The sequence below is a fragment of the Zonotrichia albicollis genome, chromosome 15, assembly GCF_047830755.1.
Source record: "Zonotrichia albicollis isolate bZonAlb1 chromosome 15, bZonAlb1.hap1, whole genome shotgun sequence".
Classification (NCBI taxonomy): Eukaryota; Metazoa; Chordata; class Aves; order Passeriformes; family Passerellidae; genus Zonotrichia; species Zonotrichia albicollis.
The window spans coordinates 14,213,266-14,233,602 of record NC_133833.1 but is presented as its reverse complement, the minus strand read 5'-3'; the positions used below and the strand labels follow the sequence as shown (position 1 = coordinate 14,233,602).

Sequence of the window (20,337 nt, the reverse complement as noted above, 5' to 3'; positions counted from 1 at the left end):
GAAAGAATTCACATTGCTGCTCCCTGCAATTTATCTAGGATATATTGTTCCACTGGCTATTGGGGTTTTACCACCTTCTGACTAATCTGTATGAAAAAGGATTGAAAATGCAAATAGCTTCAGATAGCTCAGGCTGAAAGAGCAGGGAGTTTTCCGAGCCATTAATACTGTTCTGCATAGAGGCTTATCTGGCACTGGGTTAATAACGCACATCACAACACTCCCAGCGCCTTGCAGTTCCTTTGGCTTCTGTTAGCAGCACAGCTGGACTCCTACACTGCTTTTACCTTGTTTAAAAAAGAAATCTAATTGGTCATTAAACTGCATTAGCATCTGTAATGAGCCCATCATCCCTTTTCAGCTTTTTTTCCTTGCCTGTCTTCAAGAAGCCTCTGTCGGCCTGTTTGATGGGAGCCTTAACAACACAGCAGTGTAGTTAAATGCAAAATTTTGTTCTAAGAAATGGTATGATAAAATTTTAATTAATCTTGTTGTTTATTCTGATCCCTCAACAGAAAATGAATCTTTTCTCTGCAGGATTTACTACTGTATGAATTTATTTGAAGTTCCAGTGCTTCTGTGTTAAAATGAATAAATTTTTACTTACTAAGTAAAACATGTAGGTGTGATGTAAAGACAGTTATATATCAGTCTTCACATTCAGAACCTTTCTACAATTTGAATATTAGACGTTTTCTTACTTATTTCAATGTATCCTCATCTTTCTTTTCTCTCATTACCTGATTTCATGTGAAAATTTCTTCATGTGGTTCTCTTTTTCTTAATTCATTAGATTTGGCATGGCTGTTTATTGTATCATCTTGGCATCTGGCTAGTGTAGCTCCTTTGAAACAAACAGTGTGCTCCAAACCCATATAAAATTAACCATTTTGATCTAAGCAGACAGGTGCATGTATAGTATGACCAAAATACTTGGTCTATAAAACTTATTTAGTGAAAGTAAAACACTTTTGTACTCTCTTCTTGTTTCCATCCAATGGAACATTTAACTGCATTTTCAAAACATTTTTAGAATTTACTATTTACATCTTCTAGTACATCTAGAAGATTACATCTGCTGTCAAAAGCAGTGCCTCTTAACTGGAGGGAAAAAAATCCCAAACTAAAAAGAGATCTGCAAAGCTGCAATATAAATAAAGCATTTCAGTCTTGTTTGGAAAGTTGTAAATCCCTGTACTATAACAAATGTTTTAGGGGAAGTTATAAATCCCTATGCAATTGAAATATATCAGAAGTATCGTTATCCTACGGTCAGAGCATAGAAAATTCTACATGTTTTTGTCTGTGGTTTTTAGGTTAATTAGGTTGGAGGTTTTTTACTTTCTCTGTCACATTGCTGGTTTTTTTTTTCTTTTTTATCTATGAATTCTATCGTTATTATCCTGCCCAGTGAGGGGTTTGGGGTTTTCCTTAATCGTTTACAGCTGTTCTTTGTGAGAAGGGACAGACATGCAAACTAAATATACAAAATATATATTCTTTAAAACAAAACGCCAAGGAGTGTTAGAGCACTCTTACAATACCAGTACTCCCACCACAGGCCTCATGCATATGCATGATGTGAGACCACCACGTGGGAGAAGCAATATGAGCAAGGGGGGAGAGAAAATGAATATTGATAAAACATGTCACAAACTGTGAACAGCCCACAGGAAATATCTAATCTCGGTGGGTGTGCTTAACTGAGACAGATTAAAATCTAAATCCATGCAGCTGATAATGTTTTTTTATCTTGAAAGGTCAACTGGGTATTTGACACTCCTGGTCTGACCAGGAACCTTTGTAAAAGACATTGAGGAGGGTGTCTTCAATAGATTTTATTTAGAATGGACATTTATGACTGGTCGTTGACCTTGGGATTCCATTAGCAGTAATGAAGGGCAGCAGTAATGCCTTGAGCCCAGCACAGCAAATGATGCATAATGCACAGATGAGAGCTCCATGCTGGGCTGGGCTGTCCCACGGTGCTGTCCCTGCATTCCTGGCTCCAGGAGGATAAAAGGAAGCACTTATTGACACTTAGAACAGTGGCACTGCTTTGGAAATATTTTTAGTTTACAATGTGTTGGAGTTGTGCTTTTTTTGTTTCCCTTCTTCCCTTCTCTCCTTTTTCTGCCTCCTCTCTTTGGAAAACATAAGACAGAGTTTCTAATTCTCTACAGAAACGAGGACAAACTCTGTTTGCCTACTCACATATGAGTTCAGTTGAGGGCTGTCAGAAAGATGTATTACCAAGTACAACAAAATATTTCCAGAGCGCCCTTACATGAAAATGTTTTAAACTCCATTTATTTGTGGAGTTTCTAACTGGCTCTGGGTGACATTCATTGTAGCAGAAGCACAAGTGCTGAAGGATCAACAATCACAGAATGATTTGTGTTGGAAGGGAATTAAAGATCCTGTAGTTCAAACCTTCTGCCATAGGCAGGGACATCTCCAAGCTCAGCCAGTCTGCACCAATGAGCAGGAATTCAAGTGAAGGTGCCAAGGAGGAACTCAAGTGAAATATAAAGTGTGCAGGAGGTGGAAGCAGGGAAAGGAGACCAGAGAAAAAAACACAGATATTGTCTGTGTGTGCGGGATGGGACTGAGGAAATCATCCTTGGGGCTCTCATTGTTCCTGTTCCTCTTTGGTGGGACTTGAGACTGGTTAGAGCCCAGAGAACTTCAGATGGAAGTGAAATCAACCTCCTAATTCCATGACTTCCCCATCCCTGTGATGTTTGTTAGTTTCTGATAATGAGAAGTTCCAAGTTAAACACAGTATCAGCAATAATCAGGCTGGTTCATATATGATGAAAGCGCAAGAGAAAAAAACTAAATCATATTCTGAGCTTTTGTTAGTGGTCACTGAGAACAGAATATTGCACTCCTTATTTGTCATTAGATTTGGATTTGAGACAATTTCTAATTCTCTGTATTTTCTTACCTATTTCTAATTAATTTATTATTAATGTGAGAGATTTTGTATGTTTGTAGGGCATGGGTGTGGTGTTTTTATTCTTGTTGATTTCTCATAGAATCAAATATTTTCAATATGTCCCAGAACAAATTTCACTTATTGAACATCAGCTTAGTAAAAATATGTATAACTGCATATACTTCAAAGAATATTCTCTAGACAATACTTTAGTCTCATCTTCCTTGGAAGGATAAAAAGAAGTACCTAAGTATTAGATTGTGAGCTGCTCTTAAATTGTGAAGAACAAATGAAGTTATGAGTTTCACATTTGAGTGACTTTTATTAATTGTTTGTCTCTCCTGTCTGCACTTGGATATTATTTGCCTAGAGATAATAGCTCAGCAAAATTTTGTTTTGACTGAAATAATAATAAATTGCATAATTCTATCAGGTTAATTTTAAACCACTGATTTTTCTTGCCCTTCTTTCCATCCTTGTTGTGCAATATGAAATAACAAATTTTTGATATATCACTAGAAGACCCAAACAATTGGCATTGTCAGCAAATGAAAGCCATAAAGATAGCAGGCATTCAGGCTTTAGAAAGTACATTGTTTTCTTACTAGAATAGGTTGAAAATAAAAACAATAAAAGTTGACCACTGAGCCGTGGCAATGTTGGCAGAAGGATGGAGGTTTTAAAGGTCATATTGGATAAATCTTATTTTTAAATGCAAACTCACCTGAAAATCATACATTTCCTTGGGAAAAGAAAGTTTGCCTTTGGAAATGAGGCTTGCCAACCTTTGTCATTGTACCAAGCTGAAAAGTTTTTTAATGTCTTCTCTCTCTCTTAGCTGAACCTTTTCAAATTTGAGCCTGCTGAAGGTGTCTGAAGAAACCTTTTCTACTCATAAACAAGTTTCTTTAGAGAACACTCTAGAAACTACTTGATGCATCTGTTTAGTATTTTATAACTTCATGTTGCAAAAAACCAATTAACTTTAAGGTCCCCTGATCTATAATGCTCTAATGCTAGCTGGGTATTTCTGGGCTGGCACTTCTGCCTCTGCATCAAGTGCTAAAAGTTCCCATTCAAAATGGAAAATAAGAAATGCTCCCAAGGTTTAGCTGTGCTGTGCTGGTGTTGGGGTGTGAGGCAGAATGGATTCACTTTGGCACAGGTAGGCAAGAGTTGTTATCATGTTATTCACAGAGAAACTCTGATTTTTTGTCTCACCAAACCTTCCAGGAAGCTGGAGCACACGAAGTACTCTGCTTTTTTCCAGTATTACCAAACATTAATTAATCCCTTATCCAACAGACATTAGCGGTATGCATCCTTGGCTCACTTTATCTTAGCTGATTTCATTAAAAGTAAAAGATTTTGTATTAGTTTCACATTAAAAATATTTTATTAGTTTTAGAAAATATTTGCAATGTATTTTCTCTTTTAGCCTACAGAACAGTACTTAAGGGAAAGTTCTAGCATGCTAAAAATTGGTTTATTACTGTGACTGTATTTTCTGCATTATTGCATACTTAGATTTGAAGAAACATCTTTTGTCTTTTAAATATATTCCCAAAATATATTTTCTCTAATTATTTGCTCTTGACATGTGTGTTTTTAATAATAATATGACATTTAAGTGAAAAGTACCTCTTCAACTTGTAAAACTTAAAGCAACAACTAATTAAAGCAGTAGTTCTGTTTTATTTGAAGGACAGTTATTTCTTTTGGAATGTGTTGCAAGCCTTGGTTTGAAGTAAATGAGCAGTTGAGCAGTGTTTTCTGTTTATAAAATGGAAAAGTGTTGCATTGTGAGGCCCTAATTTGAAGGTCACTGCAGCTGTTGGGGTGTGGTGTGAGCAGTGGTGCTCCAGGGGCCCAGGGACAGCCAGGGAGGCTCCTGTGAGAGGATTAATTTTGGAGTTTTTTGTGGGTTTTGGGGTTTTTTTAAAATTAAATATATAGCTGATGCCTTCAATTGCAAGTTGGAGTACTGTAAAGCACCAAAATCTGGAGAAGCTTTTCTAGAAAATATTTTCTGACACTTCTCCAGGACGGTGATGCTAGAGCAAAATTGGTTTTTCTGGAGCTTGTCATTCTTAGAAATTCTGCCTTTGAGATACTGCTTAAAATGTGAGAGCATCCAAGCAGCTGGGTTTCATGTTTCCATTTAAATTGTCAAAAGAATCCTGTAACTTATTTTTTAAAATTAAAAATTAAAAAAAAAAAAAAAACTGAGCAACTTCTTCAGTAATGAGAAAATCTGCTCATTAGGGTGTTCCAGCTTTGACTCTGTAGTTTCTGTGATTTGGAGTCAGATACCAAAAAATCCAGTCTCATTAACATTGAGGAAAAAACAATCTTTTTCTCAAGTGATTGGCTCTAATCAGTTAAACATTTAAATAGCCTAATATCACTTCCCTGTTAAGAATTACTTTTGGTTTGGTTCTGCATAAAGTCTTTTGATTAAATTTTCTTCTTTAAATCTGTGAACATCTCTGTTCATCCTTTTCCAGGAAGACCACAGAACATTTTATAAAAAAGTTGTGTACCTGGTTTAGAATGAGTACCAAGATGAATAATTAAATTTATTCTCTCTTAACCAATCAAATCCTCCCATTAATCATAAAAGTGGAACACTTAAGCAGTTATAAGGGGTTCAGCTCTTATTTATATTATTGCTAGAGCTGAAACTAGTCCTGCTTTTCATTTTTAGTGGATGAAAAACTTGGAAAATAAATGCCTTTTAAGAAATTACATATAACCCAGCAATTTGTTACACAGTTTCTTTGCTTCATGGATTCTGACATTCCCTAGGAAAACTAAGATTTAAAGTTATCATGTAGATGTAGCTGTCTCTAATAGTGATGTATGGAGATGTCACACCTGTCAGCAATTTTTATATGAAATATTTAGTGTTAAATGTAAGAGTAAGTAAGAGTTTAATAGTTTTTATTTAAATTAAAAATATTGCTTTTTCATCTGCAATTTCACAAATGAATATGAGAATGAAAATTTAGGCATTAAAGAGAAAGGGGAGATATTCTGAGAATGTACCATGAGGTAACAAACCAATTTAATGTCAGTGCAGAAAAAGGGAGGAAAATGTAGTTCTGAATGTTGAGAGAAGAAAAAAGTTCACGTCCACACTCTCTGCAAAGAAGTGACTCTGCTCATGAAGAGGTCACAGCAGACAAACTGAGTGGGAAAGCTTTGACTTTTTGGTTTATAACCTTTTTTAGGCCATCAGCTGGCTGGAATGGTTAATTTTTTTCCTGAAGTGTACTTTATTAGTTATAAATTTAGCAATATGTAATGAATAAGTGTTTGGTATTTCTTCAGCACAACCTAGCCACTGCTGCAGTAAAGGGATGGAAAGCTCCACTGGAATATTCAGGATGTAACCAAACACTCTATTGTGAAATTATTTTGTTGTTGTTCACCTGTGTGGAAAAAATAGTGGGTATCAGAATCAAAACGGAAGTTACTTTATATTTTATTTAAATAATAGCACTTCAGTACATAAAAATCATTCCCATAAATACAGCAAATTCTGCTTGTGTTAACTGAAAAATCAGTTCATGTCTTAGGTATTTGTAAAAATAATGGGGAGAGGTAGGATGAGGCTGGAAAAAATTATTCCTCTTCTTCTTTCCTGACATCTCATCCCTTGTTCTTAAGTTTTGGGTTTTTTTTAACCTAACAAACTCCTTTATATCAAGGAGTTTATCCTTCACTGTCACAGATGCTGGCATGGAATTCAGCTAAAGAAATCGATTTGATGTTTTGATCAAGGAGAAAAATTAGGTTGGCTTTACAGAGAAAATATTTAGTAAGGATAAGAAATAAAGTCAAAACACAAGGTTTGTCTCTTACTGACCAGAAATAAGACATGAAAAAGCACATAGCTGCTCCATTTCTTGGTTCTGAAGGACCACTGTCAAGTTGTATTTGGTTTTAATTATAGTTTAGTTAAAGGTCTTACAAAATCTGGTGCAGTTCATAGAATAACTAAAAGAAATACTTTCTTGAAGTATTTACAGTCAGAATCTCTTCACTTAAATGGGAACCTGAAATTTAAATTATACAAAGGCTTGAGCTGAATATTACTTTCCAAATAAAACTCAATAGATTGTTCAGCTGAGAGGAACGGTGAAGGAATAACAAATGCTCGTTTCACTTAGGTGTTTTGCAGTTGAAGCTCCCTGGGATAGTTTTTGTTATCTTCAGTTTTCTGTATTTTTTACCAGGCAATGAGAGAGAATCACACATGAGCAGAACTCTCTCCTTAGTTTGTTTTTGGCAGAGAAAAAGCGATTTGTGTTTGCTCACCTTCAGTCCTGCTGGGGATGTCTGCAGCCATTGCAGGGAAGGCACTATTGCAACACTTCCCACTTGAGAAGGTATTTCATTTTTACATGAAAGTCAGGCATTTCTTACATATAAATCCTTGTCTTAGAATATCCTGAGCTGGAAGGGACCCACAAGGAAACCCAAAGTCCAACTCATTTACTGTACTGACAGAGCTGATGGCTTTCTCAAGGTTGCAGAGTACATTTAGGATGGAGGCAGGAATTATGCCAGGAAATGCAGCATCCAGTGCTTTTTTTTTTTTTTTGTTTAATTTTTTACCCCAGAGAAGGTGGATACAAGATTGGAAGCAGTCCAGGATGGGAGTAGAAGTCCCCATTGCTTGTGGTGTAAGATCCTTGTGCTTCCAGGCATTTATGCTGCCCTAGTCTGACAAGAAGTCTTTGTAGTAACTGCATGTCTGCAGAGAAAAGTTTTTCTTTGTTTTTGCTTGGAGGAAAGGCATGGTAGTGAGCCTCAAAGGGGAAAAACCCTATAATCATTTAGGCTGAAGTGCTTCTTAATTCAAATGGTGTGCTACTTAGAGAACTTGATAAGAAGGATTAGAACTGGAAAAGAAAGGCATTTTTAAAAGCAAAGCTATTACAGGGTTCATTACTTTATTTATACATTCTCCAAAATCACATGAATGAAGGGAAAAAATGAGGAGAAAAAATACTGGCTTCAGTTCAGAATGTCAATTACTACTTTTTTTAATCCTCTTTTCACAATTTATTTGACATCTTGAACAGTAGCCAAAAAAGCTATTATAACTATAAAACATATTCATTGGTATAAATCTCATTAAGTTGAGCAATTTAATTAAGGTATTGACATGCTTAATTGATACGTGCAAGGAGAGACCATTTTCATTTCTAATTTCCATACGTTTTCTGCTTTTAAGAAAACTAGCTCCGTAAAAATGTTATAGATTCAGCTAAGCCCTGTCATCCCAAAGGAGCACTTGCTGCCATTTACCTTGATTTAGAGCCAACTACTCTTCTAAGTGGAGCTCCATTAAATGGATCTGATGTATGTCTGACTCAAACATGCGTCAGCTTCTCTTATGATCAATAGTGGAATATTTATATTAATAAAGCACCAAGTTAATTAAATAAAATAGTCTTCTGGGTAAACTTAAGATACTAGGGGATGGGCAGCAAATCAATATACTCTGCCATTTGAACATTAACTATGTGCTCTGAAATCTTATGCTACCTTAGCAAAGATGCTTGCAGTGTTGGAGTCTTGGATGCACAGAAAGCCCCAGGGCAGGGATCTGCTAAGCAGCCTGGGCAGGATTTGTTTATCAAGGTAGAGAAAATACAACAAGCAAAAAGCCTTGGGTCAGTTTGGCTTCTGTGACTTCATTCCTGCAGTCACATTGGGAATCCTTTGTTCTGGATTAGGACTGAACACAATAAAATGGGTGTTCTCCCAGTTGTTACAGTGGTGCCAGAGAAGGGGCACGTGTGACACACTTGCCATGTCAGGGTTTTTCAGTGATGGTGAAGAGTCATAGGAGCCCTACAAGGACATTTCAAACACTGCCTTTAAAATGTCTTGGCCATTCATGAGCGTGTCTGGTTCTGGTGCATTGCACGTTTCAGCCCAAAGCACAGCTGTCCTTCAGCCTTTCCCATCCCCATGGGCTCTGTTATTGGAATCAAATACAACACTGTGTCCCCACAGACAGAGCTGGGAGAGAGATTTCTACATGAGTGGGTGACCTTTGGCCACTGTGGGATCCCACTCCTGCTGGAGATGCAGTCACCAGTCCCAGATTCACGTCACCATCGTGCCCTGATAAGCAAACCCTGCTGTCCCTGTGGCACTGGTGTATTTCTATGACATGCAGATGGCCTTTGAAGGAAGTAAGTTCCCTCAGGTGCTGTTGCAATCCACAGCTTCCACTTCATCCTACTTTTTATCTACATTATAAAGTTTCAGTACAATAAAGTGAAAAATGTGCTTTTTAATCCTGCGGCTTTAATGAATGCCTCACTTCAATAACCAAAGATGCTTGAAAGGACACGGAAACATTAATTCATTATTAATAATTTGTTCAGTCAGTTTAGAACTTGTTCTGTGTAAATTTGCTTCCATCCCTTTAACCAGGGGCACCGTGACATTGCTGAAAACACTGATATTTCTGGTCCAGAGGGAGTGGTTGTGTGCTAGAGCCCTCAGTTCCTGCATTCCTTCTTTACTCAAGGGCACGGGGCTCCCTCCTCTTGGGGTTTAAAGGAGCTGAGTTACAGCTGAGGGAAGTAGAACATGCTCATTTGGGCCTTCTCTCCTCTTTAAAATCTCCCATGTGTGGGCTGGGCTCTGCTCCTTGCTGAGCATCCCCTGACCATAACCAGAGGTCAGAAATCTCAGTGAGAGGATTATTCACTGACTTCTGTAAGACAGACACTGCCATGGAAGTGACAAAATCAGAATGTAAACCCACAGGGAGGTAGCTTATGGAATAATGTACAGAATTTAATAAAATAGTCACTAGTAATACTTCTGGGCTATTGTAGGGAGAGAACATAGACATTGTCTTGTGAGTTGGGATTTTGGCCTGGTTAAAATGCTTCTAATTACCCAGCACTAGGGACAAGCTGAAGGAATAATCTCATTTGTCTTGGAGTGAATTGTCTTCCAGTTCAGCATTTACTGAAAATACTTGGTTTAGATCCTATATTTCTAATTATGTAGAACCTTCTGAAGAAGACAAATGTATGGTGTGTCTAATACTTCCAAATACTCTTCATCCATGAAGAAATAAATGTAGACTCTTATTTAATATTGCTAATCAAAGCACATGTAGGTTACAGCTGACAGTTGAAAACATTTAATATATGTAAAACTACTTCTGTACTGTTATTGTCCTTGGTAAAGTGTTGGTAATGCATCCCAGCTCTAACATTTAGTGTTTGTTTTTTCCATTTTTTCCTTTACATCATTCTATGATTCAGAAAGACTGAACAAAGAGTGCAAGCTAGAAAGAGCATTGGAACCATATGTGTTATAGTTGTATATAATCTATATCATAATTGTATAAACTTAACAGAGTGGGATAAGTTTAGCAAGAAAACCACTTTCTGTGTTAGCCACAGTTCCCTGGTATTTAAAGTTGTCTGTCCACAAATTTAATGTTCAAAGAAAGGAGGAGTGATTGCATCTGAGCTGGGATAAAAACAGGTTCCATTATGAATTCCTTTCTGGAACCAAACAAAAACCTTTGTGTATGGAGCTGGGATGAAGATATTCTTGTGTATTTTTTGACCGACTCTTAGTTTCTGTCTCTTGATTGTTGGTTTTCCACATGACATCTGGAAGTAATGATGTGAATAATATCAGGATGTAAACTTTCCAAGTCTTATAATGAAGTTGAATTTCCTTTTCTGATAAGATAAGACTGTTTTTTCATATGACCCATGACACCCTTTTAGCTAATTATTTTTTTCAAAAGCTTGCTAAGGAGGTGTCATAAATTGAAAAAACTTTTGGGGTAATAAGTCAAGTTTTACCGTCAGGCATATTTTCTCCTCACATAACTGTGTTGGACTTTGGAGAAAGCCATCATCATTCCCAGCAGTGATGAAATCAAATCATGCTGGAATTTGATGTTCTTTGATTTGAGAGTGCCTCAACAATGAAACAGCAAAGCGTGGACACACTGGGGTCTGTTGTGCAGGAGCCACTCCTCCCTCTTCAGCTCTTTTACATTTAATTCAATTCTGTGTGCTGACATTGTCAATCTGGAATTCAGCAGTGCTTGACAGGGAGTCAGGGGAGAGCCAAGTTCATTTCTGGAAGTGGCTTTATGCAGATGAACTCGTGTGGTCTCTGTGAGGAGGCAGCTGCTGATGAATCAGGAGTGCCCTTGTTCCCTCCTCAGCTTGGGGAATAAAGCTCAAAAACACCACAAACACCTTGGAGAGGTGCTCCAAACCATTCCCACACACCCAGGTCTCCCTATGAGTATTTTTGGGTGTTTGAGGATTAAAAAATGAGTCTGTTTTCAAAGTAGAATGTGGAGGATTTTGTTTTGCAGCGTTTGAGTGGATTCAAGGAAAGTAATTCAGCTTGTAACTTGTTCAGGCCAGAGTGGTTTGAAAGTGGCAATGAAGTCCTGGGAACATTGGTAATTCTTGTGAATTGTCCTGATTTTACCTGTTTTCAGTAAAGGTTTAGGTCTTTGGTAGTTGATTTACTGAAATGCTCAAAACCCTCAGTAAGCTGAGCAGAATGATTGTGAGTTTAACTTCTCTTTTGGAAGAATTCACCACTTTATGTGCACTTTAGCTAAAAGCTAATTTTGGTTTAGGTTTGTGTCACGTTAGCATGTTTGTTCTACTGGTATACTTGAGTTTTATTTTCTCTACTTCAAGCACCTACATTCCATTTAAATGCCTTTTTCTAAAGCATGGCATTATTGAATGATAAACTTCCTGTGCATGGAGTGGATTCTGAAGGTGCTTTACCTACGTGAATAATCATTGAAAAGAAGAAATTATTGGTTATGTTCCAGTGAACCTTTTTTTGGTGTGGATAAGGCAGGAGGATGAGGTTTGTAAGGGTGTGGTGTGATGCAGCTGTAATGGTCAGGGTGACATGAAGAGCTGCTGGGTTTGTGCATCGTCCCAAAAACCAGAGAGCTGCTGTTACCTCAACACATAAATGAATATCCCCACTCCAGAGAACCACTTTGTGGTATTACATCTTGGTCTAATAAATCTGGATGTCACATCCACACAGAAAAAAATGAATTATGGCTACAAACCAGCCTGAAGTGGATCTCCTTACATCTGCAGTGTTTCACTGGGACTCTCAGGGCTAAACCATCCATAGCAGGGAAGATACATAAAGGTGAAGATGTGGGAGAAAAAGAGAAGCTAAAATATCAGAAAAAAGAGAAAAGGTGCATGAAACTCCTCTGTCCTTTGTCTTGAGCTTCAGTACCTGTTCCTGCAGTCTGCTGAGTATCAGCAGGATAGATATTGCTGGTCCAATATTATAATTTATTTTTAAAACTTTGTTTACAGCTCCAGTACCAGTGTGCCCCGCTTGCACAGGTGCACTTTTTAGCACAGAACAGAATAAAGGCCCTCTGATAACAGGGCCTGAGCTATAAACAATGTTGTTTTTCTCACTGCACTGCATTCAAATACTTTGCAACTCACTGGAATGGATGGAGATTCAAGTTGGTTTTACTATCCACAGATTCTCTATAATTTTTTATTACTTTTTATATAGCCACAGGAATGTCTGCAGTGATCATACAAACAAATTATGTAATTGGCCTTTTTCAGGAGAACTTGGTAAAAAAATAACTCCTAGATCTTTACACATGTAATTGCTACTTAATCCTAGGAAAAATCTTATTTTCTTAGCTAAAGTACAGGACCACAGCCTGAATTAAATAAATGCTACTGTGATTATTGTTTTCATTGTACAATGTGATGCTTAGGTACACAAAAATATTAACTGGCAGGGGATTTTTTCTTTTAATATATTAATATATTAATAAATTGCAAAAAAAATCTTTAGTATAAAAAATTCATCATTAACAAGGTTAAGACAGATCAGCCAAAAGAGAGTCTTGTTCCAGATGCTGATCAGTTATCCAAACACAGTGCATGTTTTATTCTTTATGATTTCACATGTTTATCTTCTAAAATAAAAAATCATCATAATTAAAAAATACATGACCAATAAACTGCAAATATATATATATTTTTTAGTGGTCAGGCAGGGCTGTGCAGGCTCCTGTGTCTGTGGGGAGATCAGAGGAGGGGGATGTTGCCTACTGATGTTTAGAATTTGCAAACCCATAGGATTTCTTTCCTATATGGTTCAATGGACAAAAGTATAAACCCCCAAACAGGTCAGCAGTATAAAGCCAGTGCTTTTTAAAATTAGCTTAAAATAATTATATTAATTATATTGATACATTTTCTAAAGCACTAAAACCCTGCTAACAAAGACATCTTCTTGTCATTTATTAGTCAGGACCCTATCCTATTTCCAGTGGGCTGCTTCTCCTCAGGAGTTTCCTCTGAGTCCCCTGGCTGTTACTTTCCAGGCCCTACTCCCTGGCATACCCAAAACTGAGTGTAAATACTGTGAGGAAAGATTTTACTTTTGTGTGTATGTTCCATAAGACAAAACAGATGCTGCTTCCTAAAATGAGAGCTCACCATCAGTCTCAAGATGGGTGGTTTTAAAATAAGAGTCTCCAAAATGCTGTCTGATCACTATTTGCTGAGCTTTTTGGAAATGGCAGGAGGAGGGGGAACTATAAAAGTCATAAAAATAAATGTTGCCTTTGATTGGACATTGGCATTGATTAGTTTTACAGTTCATTTAAAATTATATAAAAAACCATTTAGTTGAAATGATATAAAAATATAATTAAAAATATTTAAAAAAACATTTATTTAAAATTATATAAAAATTTTTTAAATTATATAAAAATGTTGATTTGTTTTACAGTTTATTTAAAATTATATAAAAATATAACATCTTCTCAGAGCTGTTCTGATATATTTTTTTTCTATTTGTTGGGTGCATCAACAGACAAATGTTGCACTGTGTCTCAGTGAAACAAGGTGGGGTTTGGTTGTTTGGGGGTTTTTTTGTTGTTTTTTTAAGCAACCAATAATTTTAAAAACCTCTACTGAAGAATTAAGTAATCACAAATGAGTATTCTCTGTTCTGTTAAACATTTAAAAAGACTTCAGCATGTGCTGTGTGATCCCTGTGGTTGTGTCAGGACAGAAGTCATGAAACCTCACAACTCCACACAGCTCGGGATCCCTTGAAGGACCTTTTTTAACAAATGGTTTTTAAATTGTCCTTGGAGAAGGTGGAAGATGATGATAAAATAATCACCTTCTGCTGAGATCTTTTTCTCCTGACTCCTTAGTGAGCACCCCTCCCAAATCCTGAGGCTCTGGCTCTGCTCAGTGTCCTGCTCCCACAATGAAGGTGTGTGCGCGTGGGGTTTTGGGGCTGTGGGCAAGTGCTGAGACCCAGAAGTACAGAATTAACATCTCTCACTTCACAGTGCCACTGGATCACCAGAGAAACCGCGGTGTTTATCTTGTGCAGGCTTAGCACAGTGCTCGTGCAGCAGTGCGTGACTGTGTGAAGGCACCGAGCGCTGCTTTAATTGGAATTTTGGAGCTAAACTCCCTCCTCAAAACAAACAAGACAAAGCCAAACCTGTGTTTCCCCTGCAGCCTCCCAGGGCAGAGCTGAGAGGCAGCTGCATTGTGTTTAGTGAAACACAGTCACCTTGTTCAGGGTGCACAGCAGCTGCAGGACCTGCAGAGCTCAGATCCTTCTCACCCTCTTTACTTTTCGTGCACTGGTAGGAGGAAGGGATTTTTTTCCTTTTAGAAAATCATCAGTGATGCCAAGTTTCCGCAGAGTAATGCTTTACAACAGTGCTGTTGTTAAGCTCTTGCCTTGTAGCCCATCAGCAACAACACTTTTCCATTTTTCCACCAGACACAGAGCTACAAGTGCTGCTTTACAGTAAATGCCATTTTTACACTGGCCCTGCTGAGAGGGAGAAGCCATTCCTGCACTCAGGGCACAGGTGCTGATGAGTGTCAGACCTGCCACAGCTTGTTCTAATTACTGGTGGAGGGACCTGGCTTGGGAAATGCATTTCCCACCTGGAAGATGATAAAGATCTTGAGTTTAACTTCCATATTTAAGAGACTCAAAGTTTCTGAATTGTCCTTAACTGTTAAATCAGTTATTTTTTAATCTGATTGTAGAACAGGAAAAACTAATTCTGAACAGTTTTGGAAATACTAGGACACTATCTCCTAGGTAAAAATAATATTTAGTTGTTGAAAATGCTAAATATTAGTTTTAATTTTAAAAAATTTAAAAGCTACCATATAATTTTGACAGAGCAGGAAAAATCCTTTTGTTCCTTGCTGTAAATGAAATGCATAATATTCTGTGCTGGAATTTTTACAGATAGAATTAAACTCCTTTTTCCCCCTATGGATTTTCTTGTCTTTCTCCCTCATTTTGTCTTGCAGACTCTTCCTGTAGATAGCACTGGTCCCCTTGCCCTGTCTCTTCTCTGGGTGTAGGAGTTCTCTTCCCTCAAGTTTTGTTCTATGACAAAGCTGACTTGTATAATTCCTCACTTTATTGACTTGCTTATCTTTTATTACACATTACTTAGAGATACCTATTATCTTTGGATTATACTCTCTAATTTTCCCCATCTGTTATTCTTTAACTCCTTAATTGTTCTACTTAATTCAGTAAAACATTGCAGGATAGAGTTTATGTGTAACATGTTGTACAAATTAAAACTAATTCTAATGAGACAAATTGCAGTGACCAGATTGTGTTAAATATGTGACCTTTAGTGGAGCAGTTCAGTTTAGTTTTAGTCCAGTTGTAAAGAAAAATTAGATTGAAGAGTAGTCATTAAACTTTAAAAGTGCACAAAAACCTCAGGAAGGTTTTATTATATTTAATTTTAATCAGTGCATTGGACTGAAATGCTTTAAACCAAGGAATCCTAATTTGTAAAAGAATGTAAACAAGCTACCAAGAGGGATGAATTAATTCTCATTTCCCTCAGCTTCATGTTCTGTAGCCAGAGCAGAGCTGTTGGGCACAGTGCTAAATTCTTGGCATTGGTGGCAGCTGGCCCTTTCTTAAAATCAGGAGTAGTGTCTTTTATTAGTCCTGTTTTGCAGAGCAGGTGAACAATAGTAACTTTCCAGTATTATTCTGGCAACAAGAGAGGATAGGAAACATTTTTATTTTGCGCTCAAGTCCCATATCCAGTCAAAGGAACCAATGTTTGTCTTACGGTTTTGTACCAGCTGCTTCAGAGAGCTGTGTGTGAGCTCCCCTGACTTATTCCAAGATGCAATTGAATTGTGGATAAACTGAAATGCTCCTGAAGAAAGGAATCAGGTTTGTTAGGCTGGATTTTCCCTTCGTTTTAAGTAAACCATTGGTTCCATGTGTTAATAATTAATTCTGTGAGTTTGCAGTTTTACTCTGGAATCAACATCCAGTAAAATGCTGGGGAAGATACAGGTTTGGCTGTGCAGAATTTGCTCTGGGTGACTTGTTCTCTAAGTCTTTGCATTAAACTCTTTAGACATTAAAGGCAAGCTGAGTTCTTTATTGGATAGCATTGCATGGTGATCCTCCAGCCCATTTGAGTGCGGGAAATAATTAAAGATTAGTGTTCAACCACATTAAATACTTCTTAATCAAGCTGTTTTTCGGGCAGATGTAAAAAAAAAAAGTGATTTTAAATTTGCAAATGTGTGTTAAAAAAGATTGGGAAAATAACTGGTAAATCCTCAAAGGGTGGGTTTGGTTTTTTCTTTGTTTGAAAAGGAAGAAAAGCTAAGCATAATGCCATCACTGCTGAATTTTTGATTTTCATATAATATGTGTTATTTCCAGTACCTTTTTAATTTTGCAAGTTGTATTTAAGTAGTTGTTTTAATGTTTTAGATCTGTAGTCCAAATGAAGATTCATTCTGCGGATATTCGTAGGGTGTGTGTTCCAATTTAGTGATTTATGTTCCCTTACCGGCAAAATAATAATAATAAAAATGTCTTAATGTATTCTGTTGCTCTGTTAGATAGCTGAATTCCCACTCAGGATGCAATAGGCAGCTTTAGAGCAGAAGCTGAAACCAGCACTACAGCAAAGACTGCAGAGGCACTTAGGAAACGTCAGCACTTTTGGATGGGTTTTTTTTTCCCTTTCCAATCCTTTTATCAGTGAAGCACTTACAATTCACATTGGAAGATCAAGAAAAAACAATATTAGACTTGCAGAGGGAGTTCATCTGTGTCCAAAGCATTTTAGCTAAATTAAAATAAAATCTAAGAAAGGTATTGGCTTGTGCCAACTCTTGCAGGAGTCTGGGCTGGGCTAACATGAGCTGTGAGCCACAGCTGCTGGGTCTGTCAGCTCCTGCCTCTCTCCCCTGTGTAAAATGCCAGCCCAAACTCTTTTACATCTCTGTGGCTCCATTCCCCCAGCTCAGAAATGAGGATGCTGTTTCCTCAGGGTTTTTTTTTTTTGCTGTGGAAGCTGTTGGATGAGTTGGAAAAATTATTTTTAATGCACAGAGGACTAAGGAATATACTTATTTCACAATCTCAATCAATTTTAATATTTTAGTATTTAAAATTTGTTCTGCTGTTCTCCCCTGAGTTTCTCTGGGTTCTGCTGCAGTGCACCAAGCTGGGGCTGGCTGCAGGCTGGGTGTGCTCTGTGCCCTGCTGCAAAGCTGTGTGCCAGGTCAAACTGCACAGAACCTGCTGCATTTATCAAAACAACTGATATCAAAACAAGGACCATTTAATCTGGAAATGTTTGCTTAGCTCAGCTCATCTGTTTGACCAGGATGCAGATGAGCACGTTCTGGTTCTGTTGGTGCTTTCTCCCAGCACAGGAGGGATTCTTGCAAGGAAGGTGCTGCTGATGGACTGGCACATTATGGTTTGTCCTCAGGTCAAGTGATTTCAGCTCTCTAACACTGCCTCTTTTGGGATTTTGGGAAGTTTATTATTCCCTAAGTCTGGAATTTTTCAGATTTCCCCTTTAGGATACATCATGATCCCCCCAGGCACTGGACTTGTCTTCCATTACAGAAATAGGGGGCTTGAAGCTTCTGTCTAAGTAGGAAATCTATTAGTAATCATCACCTTTTCTTTTTTCTTTTTTCTTTTTTCTTTTTTCTTTTTTCTTTTTTCTTTTTTCTTTTTTCTTTTTTCTTTTTTCTTTTTTCTTTTTTCTTTTTTCTTTTTTCTTTTTTCTTTTTCTTTTTTTTTTAGGTTTACTGTTTATTTTTCTTGAATACTGCCATATTTTTCCATCTGCTTTTCAGGTTTTTGTTTTGGCCTCACATTGATTTATGTGCTCTTCAGCAGTTACTATTAATAACTAATATTTATTTTGCACACCATTGCTGTAAGATTCCCATCATGTCTGCCATGAGAAGCACGGAATTAAAAGCTGGAACTTTAGGATAAACTCAGCAGACAAGTTTCTTGTTAAAGCCTTTTTCTACCACAGAGCGAATTTTGTGAAGTGCACGGGCTGAGCCTGGTTGAGGTTTGCTTGCTTATGAAAGATGCTTAACAAAACTCTGGCAAAATGTCAGGAAGCACAGAGAAACACTCCTCTTGACCATCTCAAAATAGGGTGGTTATAATTGTGAGAAGGCAGAAAAAGAAACATTGGTGACTTTTCCTCCATGCTGTCTCACTAATGCCACTCAGGCTCAGATTTATGGAATCAGTATATGATCCAGGAGATTGAAAGAGGCAGGTTTGTTAGCTGGAAAAGAGAGCCTTATAGAGAATAAAATTAATACACTTTACAAGAAGGTTTTCATAGAAAACAGATGAACTTCCGGCAGTGCCCTGGTTTTGCCTGGCTGCAGGTTAAAAGTTGAGCATAAAGACAAAGCAGAGATCAAATATATAAATTAGCCCTTGCAGAACACAACAATGCTATGAAATATCACTTGAAAACCTGATTTACTTTTACACATGACTGGAAATGCACAATAAAATACCAGACAAATGCAACTTGAGATGGTGGATTAAGTGTGGTTTTATTTGACCACACAATTCCACTTTTCCAAGCCCTTTTTGTTCTGCTTTGCGTGTGTCTTCCTTTCAGATCTTAACTAATTTTTGCCTTGCTAAGCCATTTTGTCACACTTTTGCTGTGCCTCAGTGTCACACCAAAGTGACAGCTTAAAACTTCCTCCTTCTGGGTCTGAAATACCCTGTACTTTGTCTCTTCTCTGTCCCAGTTCCCTGATCATTTGTCTGGGTTGAAGGCCTGTCTTTAAAGAACTAATATTTTGTTGCTGGTGAAATAAAGGGAAGGTGAAGGCAGGGTCAGAGTGTGGATCAGTGTTAAACAAATTGTGAAGGTCTCAAAGAATTTTAATCTGACTTGAAAAAGAGACTCGTACCCAGCAGCACATTTTTGTTTGCGCTCCTCTGAATGGACAATTGTGGCTACTTTGAGAATTTGGTGTAGACTGCATGACTGGTAGAAATTGAATTAGTCTCGTGACAAGGACATAGTCCCCTTTTTTCCTTATCTGCCTGATGGAAAGCAGAAGAAAGGCCCGTGTGACACGTCTTGACCTGCAGTGTCAATGTGGGCTTTTGTGACAGGCTCTGATTTCTGGCTCCTCATTTGATAAAACCAATTTGGTGGAGGCTAGAAAGGAGCTTGCTGAACAGTAAATGTACTTACAGAAGAGGGTGGCTGGGGTGAGTACAGAGGGCTGCCAGCCCCTCCTAATCATCATCACAGAGCCAGAGTTTCTGTCTGAAAATGGGGCAGAGCCCTGGGGATGCTCTCGCCCAAACAATGCCCTGTGCAGTTCTGCAGGATCACTTTTATTTGTCCCTTTGTCATCACTGAGCCTTCCCTTTCCTCCATTTGCTTCTTTCTTATATTTTTCTTTCCCATTTCTCTGCCTTCCTTTTTTCTTCCTCCCTTCTTGTCTTCCCCACCCTTTGTCCTTTAAACCAGACTGAAACCTCTCCCCCTTCTCTGTGCTGATGGGGCACCCACAGGAAAATCAGGGTAAATGCTGCTTTTCCTCAGCATGAAAACATCCCAGCTTTCTGCTTTCATGTCCATTTCCCACCCATTCCTGGTGCTCTCCTTCCACCTCCACTGCACTGCTGGAGGGCTGTGAACCTGGAACTATTTATAGTTCATCAAGGGGAAAAGCTCTCAAATGCAGGCTGGGAATCAGGAAAATGTTACCTGCACTCACAATGCAGATCTAACCATTTTTAACGTGCTTTAAGTACTAGAAAGACTTTTTGAATTGCTGTTGGTTGTTTAGTTTTTTGTTGGTGGTTTTTAAACAAGGTTACAAATTCAGTTTTTCCCATTGATACATAATGCAGTGGAATTTTAATGCAATAGATTAAGATCTTTTCCGTATAAATTTAAAAGGCTCACAAGAGAATGATTGTCATGTTTTTCCTGAATATTAACTTCAAAT

At 37.7% G+C, this 20,337-nt stretch overlaps 1 protein-coding gene across 4 annotated transcripts in view; it reads left to right on the top strand.

Moving 5' to 3' along the window:
• SLIT3 (slit guidance ligand 3) overlaps positions 1-20,337 on the top strand; it is a 482,838-nt gene that overhangs the window by 220,339 nt on the left and 242,162 nt on the right. The window lies entirely within an intron of this gene.